Consider the following 11064-nt stretch of genomic DNA (forward strand, 5'->3'; position numbering starts at 1 on the left):
ATTGGTTACTGGTGTACTGTATATTAACCTGTAGAATTCAGTAGGTCAGATGTTTACTGACCACATCTTCTTATCTTCATCAAGTGACCCTCGTAAGGGACAGAATCATCCCTTGTTCACAAAATGTTTAAACCAAACTATTTCTTTGAAAGTTGACTTGAAGCCTGCACGTGTCCGTCCTGAAACAATGATCATGACCTGCTGAAGAGCAGCAGATGTTTGCTTCTGGTCCCGCTGTCCTGAGACGCAGAGTTTGTGCTCGTGCATTAATGAAGCTGAAAGTTCACGTGATAGAAAACATGTGTTGTACATTCACATCTGTACACGATACCATCCGTCCACCTCAATCAGACCGACTCCAACATATTCTGCCGTAGAAGTTATCTTAAAATCTGCTAGATCACAATGTTTATTTCTTAAGAAATATATCTGATCTGAAGGAGGATAGCCTTTTCTGTTTTTATATTAATAAGCTAAATGGAAAGTTACTAAGTGAGGGTGTTAATATAATTTCTAGTGTAAAAAGTTTGCTGTAATTATCCAGCTGGTTGCCAGTAACTTACTGTAGATTTACATTTATGTTATTTACTGGCAACAGTTTGTTCAAAGTGAAATTAACATTAACAAGTATTTATATTTACAGAATAAAACCATAAAATAACAACATCATGCAAAGCATTCTGGGAACCAGAAATCCTCATCAACCTTTTTCATTTTTCCCTTTAGATTTTGGTTCCCAGAATGCTTTGCATGAGGCTCTTATTTTATAGCTGTATTCTTTAAAGATAAAGACTTGTTAATGTTTAATGTTCATTTAACTTTTATTCAACAAACTGTTGCCAATAAATAACATAAACTTAAATCTACAGCAATTCACTGGCAAACAGCTGACAGTAATACTGTAATTTGTAAAGGAATTTTTATAGTAAATACTTTATAAAATCCCGTCCATGCATATATAATATATAACACAAATAAAAATGAACAATGAAGAATTAATTGAAAGGTTTTTAAATGAATTATATTTGCAATTAAACATTATTTGGCAAAATAAATGTGTGAGTGATTATTTTCCTGTACACAGATGTATAATGATGTGTCTGGTCATTTAGCTAAAGAAATAAGATCAGAGACACGAGTCGTACAGAAGAGACAGCCTGTGAATCTTCATGTGTTTATTCAAAACAACGAGTTGAATCATCATTATCATAATTGTAGTTACGTTCATGCTGAAGAAAGGCTAAGAGAGTCAGCTGGCATTATTATATAAGAAGATGAAACATTTGTTCACGACAAAAATCAACACAATTAGCCATTTTACAAAACTGATGTCAAAACTGAGCTTTCACTTTCTTTCTTCATTTTCAAGTAATTACATTTGATGACGATTGAAACCTTTTTAATGTATTATGAACTTTAATTCCATCAGTTTACATAAATGGCTTTCAGGAAAAATGTTTTTACAACAAATTACAGTAACACTGACTAATGAAATGTATCACACTTAGTTCATTTACAACGACAGCACAGACAAAACTAAATCTTTTTCGTACAATTTGGGTGAAAGTTAATTAAAAAAAATGTGTTGCTTTTTTATATCCTTCATCATCAATAGAATCAATTACTGACATTATTTTGAAGATCAGTCAATGATATCAAATAACGATCCGTTTTTATGTTTTTTTTTCCCTATGTATCTGTAATAGAGAAAATCTGTATGATATTCTGCAGATACATATTTCAGAACGTGGACACAGAAAGTTGGAAAAAACTGGGACATAAATGTAAAGACTGTGTAAAACTATATGATAATAAGCCCCCATATTATCATGAAGCACTTGAACATATACAAAGCTTTTACAAATGATTGTGCAACCAAACAACAGGAATATCACAGATGAGTTACGCATGAACATCAGTCTGTGTATTAAACAGTATTATGGATGGAGAGTATCTGTCTAGTTATGTTAAATATTACCTTAATTGATAATTGATAAATAACATATCCATAAACTTATTTTGCCCAAATCAAGACTGTGTATTATAGAAATGTATAAGTGAACAATACCAATTTGATTTTTAAACCGCTTGGCCGATTTGCTTCAAGTGGTGATACATGCAATAATAATTTTAGATGTGCCAATATTCCAAACATGAAGCTGATATATCATTTATAATAATAATAATGCTAAAACATTTAGGAAATTGATTTTCAGATGAATTAAGGCCTCCAGTAGTTAAATGTTTTTGCATTCCCTCCAGCAGGAGCAGAGTTGAGATCCAGCTCAAGAGTGAGCGTGCCAGGGCCACACAGAGCCGCTCCTCCCTGGGAAAAATCCCATTCACCCCTCCTCTTGAGAGGCCGAGCTACTGGGGCTGTTCTTCACCCAAATCCTCTACAGGGCATGTTAACCCATCTGCTGCATGTGTACGCCTGTTGCTTCTTAAAATCTAGACAAACAAATCACAAGGTAACAAAATGTTACGGGTAGACGCAACTTTCAATGCAGTGCAATACACACTGAATCAGATCTTGTCGGGGAAAAGTAAGAGGCCCTGATGTCTCGTTTTTATTGGTCTGTTCCATGCTGCACTGGAGGGTGCACTGGCAGCCCAGTCTGGTCATTGATCTTTCATCAGGTCATAGAACGGAATGGAGGTGAGGAGCAGTCGGCTTTTTTGTGTCAACCTGCTGGAGTCTGTCTATGATTGTTCCCAGTTTCCTCAGATTGTTTGCCTTTGGTACAGGCGCAGTGCTGCTCGCACTCTGAAGGTAAGACAGAAGACTGCTGACATTTTGGGGAGCACGTAACGGTTTCATACCGTGGGTAGAAGAACAATTGCGTGCGGATGATTGGTGTACAAGCTGTTAAAGTGTGTGTGTGGGGGGGATAGGGGTTGGTGGGTGTGTCCAATTCAGGTTGTTAGTGCTTCTAAAATTTGGGTGCAATGTTTCAACCTGGTTTCATTCAAGTACAACTGAGGCCAATGGACTGGGGTTTGAATTGGTTGTCATGTTCTTTTTATATTTGAGATTACCATTACATTACAACTGGTATGATATATAAAAATAATACAAATTTCTTTCTTGCTTGTGAGCAGACATCATGCAGACACAAAGTTTTCATCCGATAAATAGATGTTTACTTGAATGTGAGTACATCGGTATTATTCAGTGACATGAATAAAAAATAATAATAATAATACTCAAAGACACTGGCTTGTGTGATGCTGTAGGGTGAGATACACAGATCAGCAGTACATGGATGGGAAAGAAACTGCACTTCAGATCAACAGATCAGCTTTCACTGAACCCTGAATATTTCATGCAGCAAGTCTTACTGTAGAAACCCAGATGGGCTATTGAAATGGAAAAGCTACATGTCCATAACTCACACCCCTCCCTTCACCCAAAGGGACAAGCTTCAAGAATGATGTCTGGCTCATGTTTCTGGTCACACCGACCATGTGCTTTACGTAACCTCGTGGCAACGAGAAGCGGCCGAGTACAGAAACCGTAAATTCACATATGCGATTCTTATTTTACTCAAGATTTCAGAGTAATTAAAAAAACGCAGTATTTGGGAAAGTATAGAGGACTGATGTCTTAGAACAAATGTAAAGATTTCAAAAGAGTGAAATGTTTGATTGTACAAAAAATAATCAGAAAAGTGAAAATTGCAAACTGGCACATTTTGGTCGATTACACACTATATTTACTTCCATCAGCACACATAAAAAAATGTCTTTACCTTTAATGAATATAATAAAATAAAATGTGTTTTACCTATGATAGGAAAAATCGCGTGACAATACGAGCCGTCATAGAACGTTCACAAATATCCACAAATTATATACCCCCCCCCCCAATCCTGCAAAGCACTGTAGTGAATGATCCTGCTTTAGGCCAAGGACTGACCTTTTCTATTATTTGGCCACATTTACTATGAATGTGTATAAAATGTACTCTAGAAAAAATCAGATTAAACATTAATCTTACAAACGATAAGGAATTTGTACGTGGTAATTTATTTAAGAAACTAAAAGTCGAAGATTAAAAAATATTAATGTTACTAATAGTAAAATAAAGATTATTATTGATACTTTACGAGCGTAAAAAATGTTTAGTATTGCTCTCCATTTATATTTGACTACAAACTTTCTACTTTTATGTATCAGCTTAAAAATGGTTTCATCATATTCTAAAACATTCTGGGGCTCCTGCGTTAGCTGCAATGATGTTTTATATCGGGTAGCCTACCTGATATGTGTATTTAAACTATACGGCCAAAAACATTGGTGATGCATGGGTGGGATTGTGTTGTCTAAAGTGTAGAATAGTTATTAAATAAATAAATGGGTCATTAAATAAAGCCTTCAGCCCTTTATTTTGACACGATTTTTTTAGAGATCATATAGGCTAATAGACCTATGCAATAAACTAAACCATCTGATTTTCTAATTAGGTAAATAAATCCTCACATTTGTGTTATCTGTTGGCAGAACACACTGCCAACATAAATGTCACTTTACAAACATATCCTACACTCGAGGCGTTCATAAAACTAAAACTTGTTAAACACCTTGTTATTGCTCATTTGAGGATAAGTAGTCAAATTAATTTCATGTATTTATTTTTGTTACATTACAACTTTGGATTTTTTGTAAAATGTTACATTTAATCTTTGCTTTAAAAATAAAAATGAGCGCTCGCACTCATTTCTTCTTTTGTGCCTGTTTAATAAACATGAATTCAGATGTTCGGTTACTGCACGATTTTAAATTAATACCCCTGAAATATCCTAAGAGGGGTTTTTTAGCACAAAAGGCAGTTTGCTGTACTTAGGATTTGGATTTGGATTTAAAGCTCCTCAAAGAAACACGAATGTAAGAAGTTCAGTAATTAATATAAAAAATGATTTATTAAAATAATTGAACGACTTTCAGTAAATTAAAATATCATTTTTTCTGCGAGATTCCTCAACAAAAATGATCAATGGATAATCAATAGTTATTATTAGAGTCGTTTTGCCACATGCATTTATACAGACAACCAACCTGTCCAAGTATTTTTGTACTTGTTGTTAGGAACGGATCGAACAGAGACGTGTCTATTTTAATCTTGTTAATTGTTTTCACTGAACTGAAGGATTTTGCGTTTGACCTAACCCTAACCCCTTGCACTTTAGATCCAACAACATACATGACTGTAAATTCAGCATCAAACATTATCACATATTCATCACAGTTATTTTTTTTCACAATCATAAGATCTTAAACTTAGCAACCGTCTTCTTGCATATCACAGTCAACACGAGAATATGACAATTATGAGCAGTAGTGCACTGGTAACTGCTAAAGTTAAAAGAAAAAATATGTACAAATAATAATCCAGTAGTAGCTACTATATCATATTCTCAGAGTCCTACCTGGCAGCAATGCAGAACGATTGACTGTAGCCTACTCAACCTCAAGATAGATTTAAAATAATTGAAAACTAGCCTAGATTATAATTGACATTATTATCAAAGAAGAAATTGGCATCTGCCCGTTGTTCGTGCTAAATCAGGATATTTTAATGTACTTAGGGATGTCTGAAATCACAGCTGTTTCCTTTAACTTCAGCATTAGCAGTCTGGTTACTCAGAGTAGAACTTTTGTCATAATACACCCTCGCATTCTAACTTAAAAGGCTTGTTGAGAAAATACTCTCTCTAACCGGGAGTGTCTTGAGTCCAGTGACCCGCATCGGGCTCTAGTCTCATAATCTCATGACATAAAACACTTTCGTGCGCGAGCAGAGCGCGTCGATCGGCTCAGAGTCGCACTGGACCGGCAACTGTATTGAACAACGATGACGCTATATAATTTCGTTATTTGGTTCGTGTTCCTGTGCTTCGACTTTATCGTGCATGTAAGAGTGGCGTTTTGCTGATCATTTCATCATGTTTAATCCGGATTTAGAGTGAAGTAGCTCACGGGTTCCAGACAACCTGGCTCCAGTAGTCTAATCTATGGGCTGAGAGGCTGCCTGTTTGGGCAACGAGACAGGTGTAAATCTCTTTGACAATCTTTACTGTTTGATTTCAGGAGCCATATCTGCGGGGTAGGGAATAAAACTACAGATCATTAAAATATTTTCGCCACATTTCTTGCCTGTTTGCAGTTTATTAGGCTATACAATATGTTGGTTGTTTGCCAGCTGCGTGTCACAAAATTACGTTCTGGTGAGAGCGAAGCGGTGAAATATTTAGCTATCACGTAACTAAATTAAATGTGTTAGATTTTTCAAAATGAAATACATATTGTGCATTCACTAAAATTCACAAAAAACTAAAATGTTTTAATTTCTTAATGTGAACATCACCTACTCGTAATAATGTGTAAGCACGAAACAAAATTAGATAACGACCAACAAGCCACCAGTAAAGCAAAGTTTTAAATTAAGTTGAATTCTGTTTTAACACCAGCTTGTCATTTATTATATTTTACAGCACGCAATTACCCTACATTTTAATGTCTTTCATAAGTTTGATAGAAAACCGATTCTCACTATTTAAATCGTCTCTTGTTTACTCGTTTATTTTCTCGTCCTAAATTGTGGTGTTAAATGATGTAAAGGAGGAGTAGCTGAGAGACTGGGAGACAGGGGAATAAAGGAATTTTGTGCCATGCCCGATTACGGCTCGCTTCCTAAAAACGGCGAGAGAAATGAGTTAATGAGGTCCTGTGGTTAAGTTTTTTTCCCATAGACAAAAGCTGTCGCCAGTTCACAAACCCACACTGTACACAGGCAGTCGGCACTCACTTCTCATTTAACACACACAAAAGCTGATTCGCAATAACAAACTAAGGGCTGTGGACAAATCATATAATGTTCACTTTTATTCAATCGCGACTAATTAACTAGAATCTCGTCTTCCTTTTTAATACAGTGATCAAATTAATTTCTTTTTTTTATATGTCAAAGGTCCAAAGGTCACTGTCGGTCGTCAAGGGCATCGGTGAAGCTCAACAGCTTCTTTGAGGGCCATGGATCTTATTAGATGATCCCGGCGTTTAGAGGTTACGGGGCTCTTCGTTGCCAGCTTGGTCGGAAAACCAAAATGTTTTCAAATCGGATTTTAATTACTTTGTTAAGTGCTGGATTTGATGTTTTGAATGGGTGTGTGCACGGAGTAATCAGAGAAAGTCTGAATTTGTTTTGATTGGAGTGTATAGTTAAACACAATTAAAGTGCTTCATACACGAACCGTACAGCGCGGACATTAAAAATATCCTAATAAAGCTGGCAAAAATATTTTAAAATATCTTAAATAATCAGACGGAATTGTGGGTGGATTAGAACCTGAAATATAAAATCTTAGAGGACAAAAGTGCATCAGAGCTGCATCTGTTTGGCGTGTAATTGTTGAAAAATGGGTAAACGATACCTTAGCGTGTCGGTGAAAAACGAGAAGTCTTCACAGCACCGACTCAACAGTTTGTATTAAATGTTAAGGTAGGCAAAACTCCTTCTTTGACAAGTTCACGTTCATCTTTCTCTTTCTGATCCAATCCGGTCCCTCCCCTCCCTCGTTCATGCAAAACATGTGTGGGAACTGAAAAACATGAAAGCTCAAAACCGCATTCGACTTCCTCTTGTTTTGAGAAAGTCACTTTACCTCAGCTTGTCGCTGGTAGAGAGATACATAAACATATTCATCATTTCTAAAAATACCGCCTAACAGAATCAGTGTTTGATATTATTTTCAAACAGAGCTTATACCTGACAGTCACTATTCATAGATCAGAAGTCGGCATTATAACTATTCTCATGACTAAGGACTTTCACAAAACGGCCACTTTTGAAGCCTAGAGTGACAAGCAGATTTTAAAATTGTTAAAACATAAAACGTTTATAAATTGATAAAAACACATTTGAAACTAAATGTTATTAAGATTCTAAGCTTTATGCACCTCGGTTTAAATAAGTAACAGCACTTACAGATTTATTCATATTATTTAACAAAACCTTATACATTCTAGCACAGAAAGAAAAGTTGCATTTATTACAAGAGAGGATATTTTGTCATGGTTCTTAGAAGTCCCATCTAAAGTGACATTACCAAAAAATGTTTTCTTGTTTTTTTTAAACTGATGGCAGGCGCCTCGTTCATTCGATAGACTGCAAAGCTATCATGAGCTGAGTTTGTTCATCTGCTATGAGTGATTGCGAATTCCATCAATAACTTTAATCATGAGGACCTTAAAATGTCATTTAATTTAACGTGGTTAGAACATAGGTTGAACATAAGTTAGAGGATCCGTCACTACATGGCACTACAAGTTACATTGAACATAGGGTTAGATAGGGTTAGAACATATGAGAACACAGCTTTGTTGTATGAAATCTGTGTTTTTAATAGTGTATGGCCATTAATGACATGAAGTATGGATGGATGAAAAGTTGTGGCACTGCAGTTTAACTTTAGCTCTATGTTCATCAGACTCACAGACTGAATGACTGGTCAGTAAGATCGGAGCAGAAACACCAAAACTATAACAACAAAAAAGAATGATAATGAAGGATCAGCACAAGAGGCTTTAATCTGAAGGACACTGATCTGTTTTAATCCTGCTACCCATGAATCAGTTTATCAGTTCAATGAACCCAATAGTCCAGTAGTCCTAGTTCCATTCTTTTCTTTATTAATCAGGTGTCAGAGATAGTATTAGAGAGGAGAACATTATTCTTTGAAAGGATTATTTATTCTATTTAATGAAATGTATTATTTAGTTGCCCAGACAAAGAGGTCTGCATTTTGAATCTTTGTTGAAGTGAATCTATAAGAATTATGTGTTTAGTGTTGCTGTAATCAACTTCTCTTCCCGATTGGGGCCATAAGAATGTAAGAAACATGAACATTACAATTTAAAATTCATATGATCATGGTTACAGTGAGTAACTTTGTTGTTGTGAATGCAGATGAAAATTATAGGTGTATCCTCTAAAAGACCGCACTCGGCAGTGCGTGGGACAGTAGCGTTGATGAAATAAGTGGGCAATTGGTGGAAAGAAATTCAGGCTTATTAGCCCTGCAGTACTGCGCGTCATCAGGTTTTGCCACTATGTAAATACCAAATCACTGCAATTCAAGCTTACAACACATATCTGCAGCAAGAGGGGAGCCGCCTCCCATTGACTCATAAGGGAATCCCCTTATCTTAACATCTCAGATGATTACAAGTTTAATAAGAGTGCTTAAGATCTTCAAGTGTATGTAAAATACACTAGTTTTTAAACATAGATCTGTTTAATGTGATAGGATTCTATATGATGGTGCCAAACATAAAGTTATTATAATCCACCTCAACAGATGGCATGATTGATTGCGTAGCTTTTCTGAATGACCAGGGTATGATGTATACAGTATTTTTTGTACAGTATACCACTGTACACTGGAGGGAAATCTCACAGGATCAACAGTAGCATGAAACATACATACATCTGTCTGAACACGGTTTGTTGCCCTGCATCATGATTCAATTCAAAACAAAAGCTTCTGCATTGCATTAGAACAATAACCTACCGCATCTAAATAACATAAAAAATTACAATGCTTTTGCTTGCCTGCGATCTACTAAATGGTGTAATTCCACATGTGCATTGCTGTAAGGTTTAGGCATTATATATTGCATTCAGTTTAATTGATCCCAGTCTGTTGATCATGAAAACTTTCACTCAGGCCTCAGCAAATCTTGTCACAAATCAATGAGTGCCCCCCCTAATTAACTAAAATTGTTTTTGTCAATACCTGTAACAAGTTTTGCACAAATTGCATTATTTATAAACATTATTCACCTGCAAAAATTTCCAATGAACCAATGGCAGTTTAAATGAACTCTATTAATGACATTTGATCTCTAATTACTGCTCTAAACAGAAAACATGGCAAGACCTCATCATTCTCAAAATGTCTGAGCAGCCATGAGAATGAAGCAATGGATCTGCTGACTGAACACATGCAGTGTTTTTACACACACTGACAGTATGAGCTGTGATTCTTTACTGGAATCCTCTCTTACTGAATAACAGACAGTATAATTAATTTTAGATAATTAGTCAAATGTGTTGGTCATCTCTGAACCATGACAGTGCTAATCCTGAAAAACTGTATGTGTGCAGAGGCCGCTACTAAGTTTGAGATGTATAAATACGATTACTTTCTTTTGTGACGCCTTCTGCTAAACTGAACTGTGAAGCAAATATCAGGGAAAATTTAAAAACACAGAAAAAAAACTAGAAAATGAGAAGATAATGTCACACTCCAAATAAAAAAACGCTTTAAATATTAAATCATAATAATAATAATAACAACTCTACCTGTTTTGATTTCTACTTTATTTAACACACATGACATTTGCAGGTCACACGTCAGGTTAATTATGTCGAATAAAAATAATAGTAGCCAGGAAAAAAACATTCATTTAGATGTTAATAAAAAACAACATTTTAGGTTAGTTAACAAAACATTTTACTGCTACACAACTAGTACAGTCGGAGGATCAGCGATTTACACGGAGCCGATTGTCCGGTTAAATACTAGAACTTACAACAGAACATCTGTACTTAATAAGGCCAAAGAAAATATATATACATTCATTGATTATCCTAATTTCGCTTATGAGCCTCAAATTGCTCTCAAACATCAAATTAACTATAACATTTAAAATCCAATCGTAATTATTAGTAGGCCTACAAATCTGCCCAGCAGACCCGTCTGTAACTAGATAGATAGATAGATAGATAGATAGATAGATAGATAGATAGATAGATAGATAGATAGATAGATAGATAGATAGATAGATAGATAGATAGATAGATAGATAGATAGATAGATTTTATTTGTCATTGTGCAGTAGTACCATACAACGAAACATTTATCACTCCTCGTGCAATCTTCTTTTTTTATTTAAACCACTAAAACCCAACATTAATTTAGTGATTTTACTGCATTACGGGATCTATTTCCCGTTGCTTTAGACAACGAGAATTAATGACTATCTGCATTGTTTGCTATA

At 35.3% G+C, this 11064-nt stretch overlaps 1 long non-coding RNA gene across 1 annotated transcript in view; it reads right to left on the bottom strand.

The window, feature by feature from the left end:
* Positions 1–1348: 1348 nt before the first annotated feature.
* Positions 1349–11064, bottom strand: part of LOC129440754 (uncharacterized) — a 63490-nt gene continuing 53774 nt past the window's right edge. The window contains exon 4 of the long non-coding RNA XR_012365564.1: positions 1349–2451. This is a non-coding gene — a long non-coding RNA (uncharacterized lncRNA). The remainder of the gene's footprint in view (positions 2452–11064) is intronic.

This window comes from Misgurnus anguillicaudatus, chromosome 22 (genome assembly GCF_027580225.2).
Source record: "Misgurnus anguillicaudatus chromosome 22, ASM2758022v2, whole genome shotgun sequence".
Classification (NCBI taxonomy): Eukaryota; Metazoa; Chordata; class Actinopteri; order Cypriniformes; family Cobitidae; genus Misgurnus; species Misgurnus anguillicaudatus.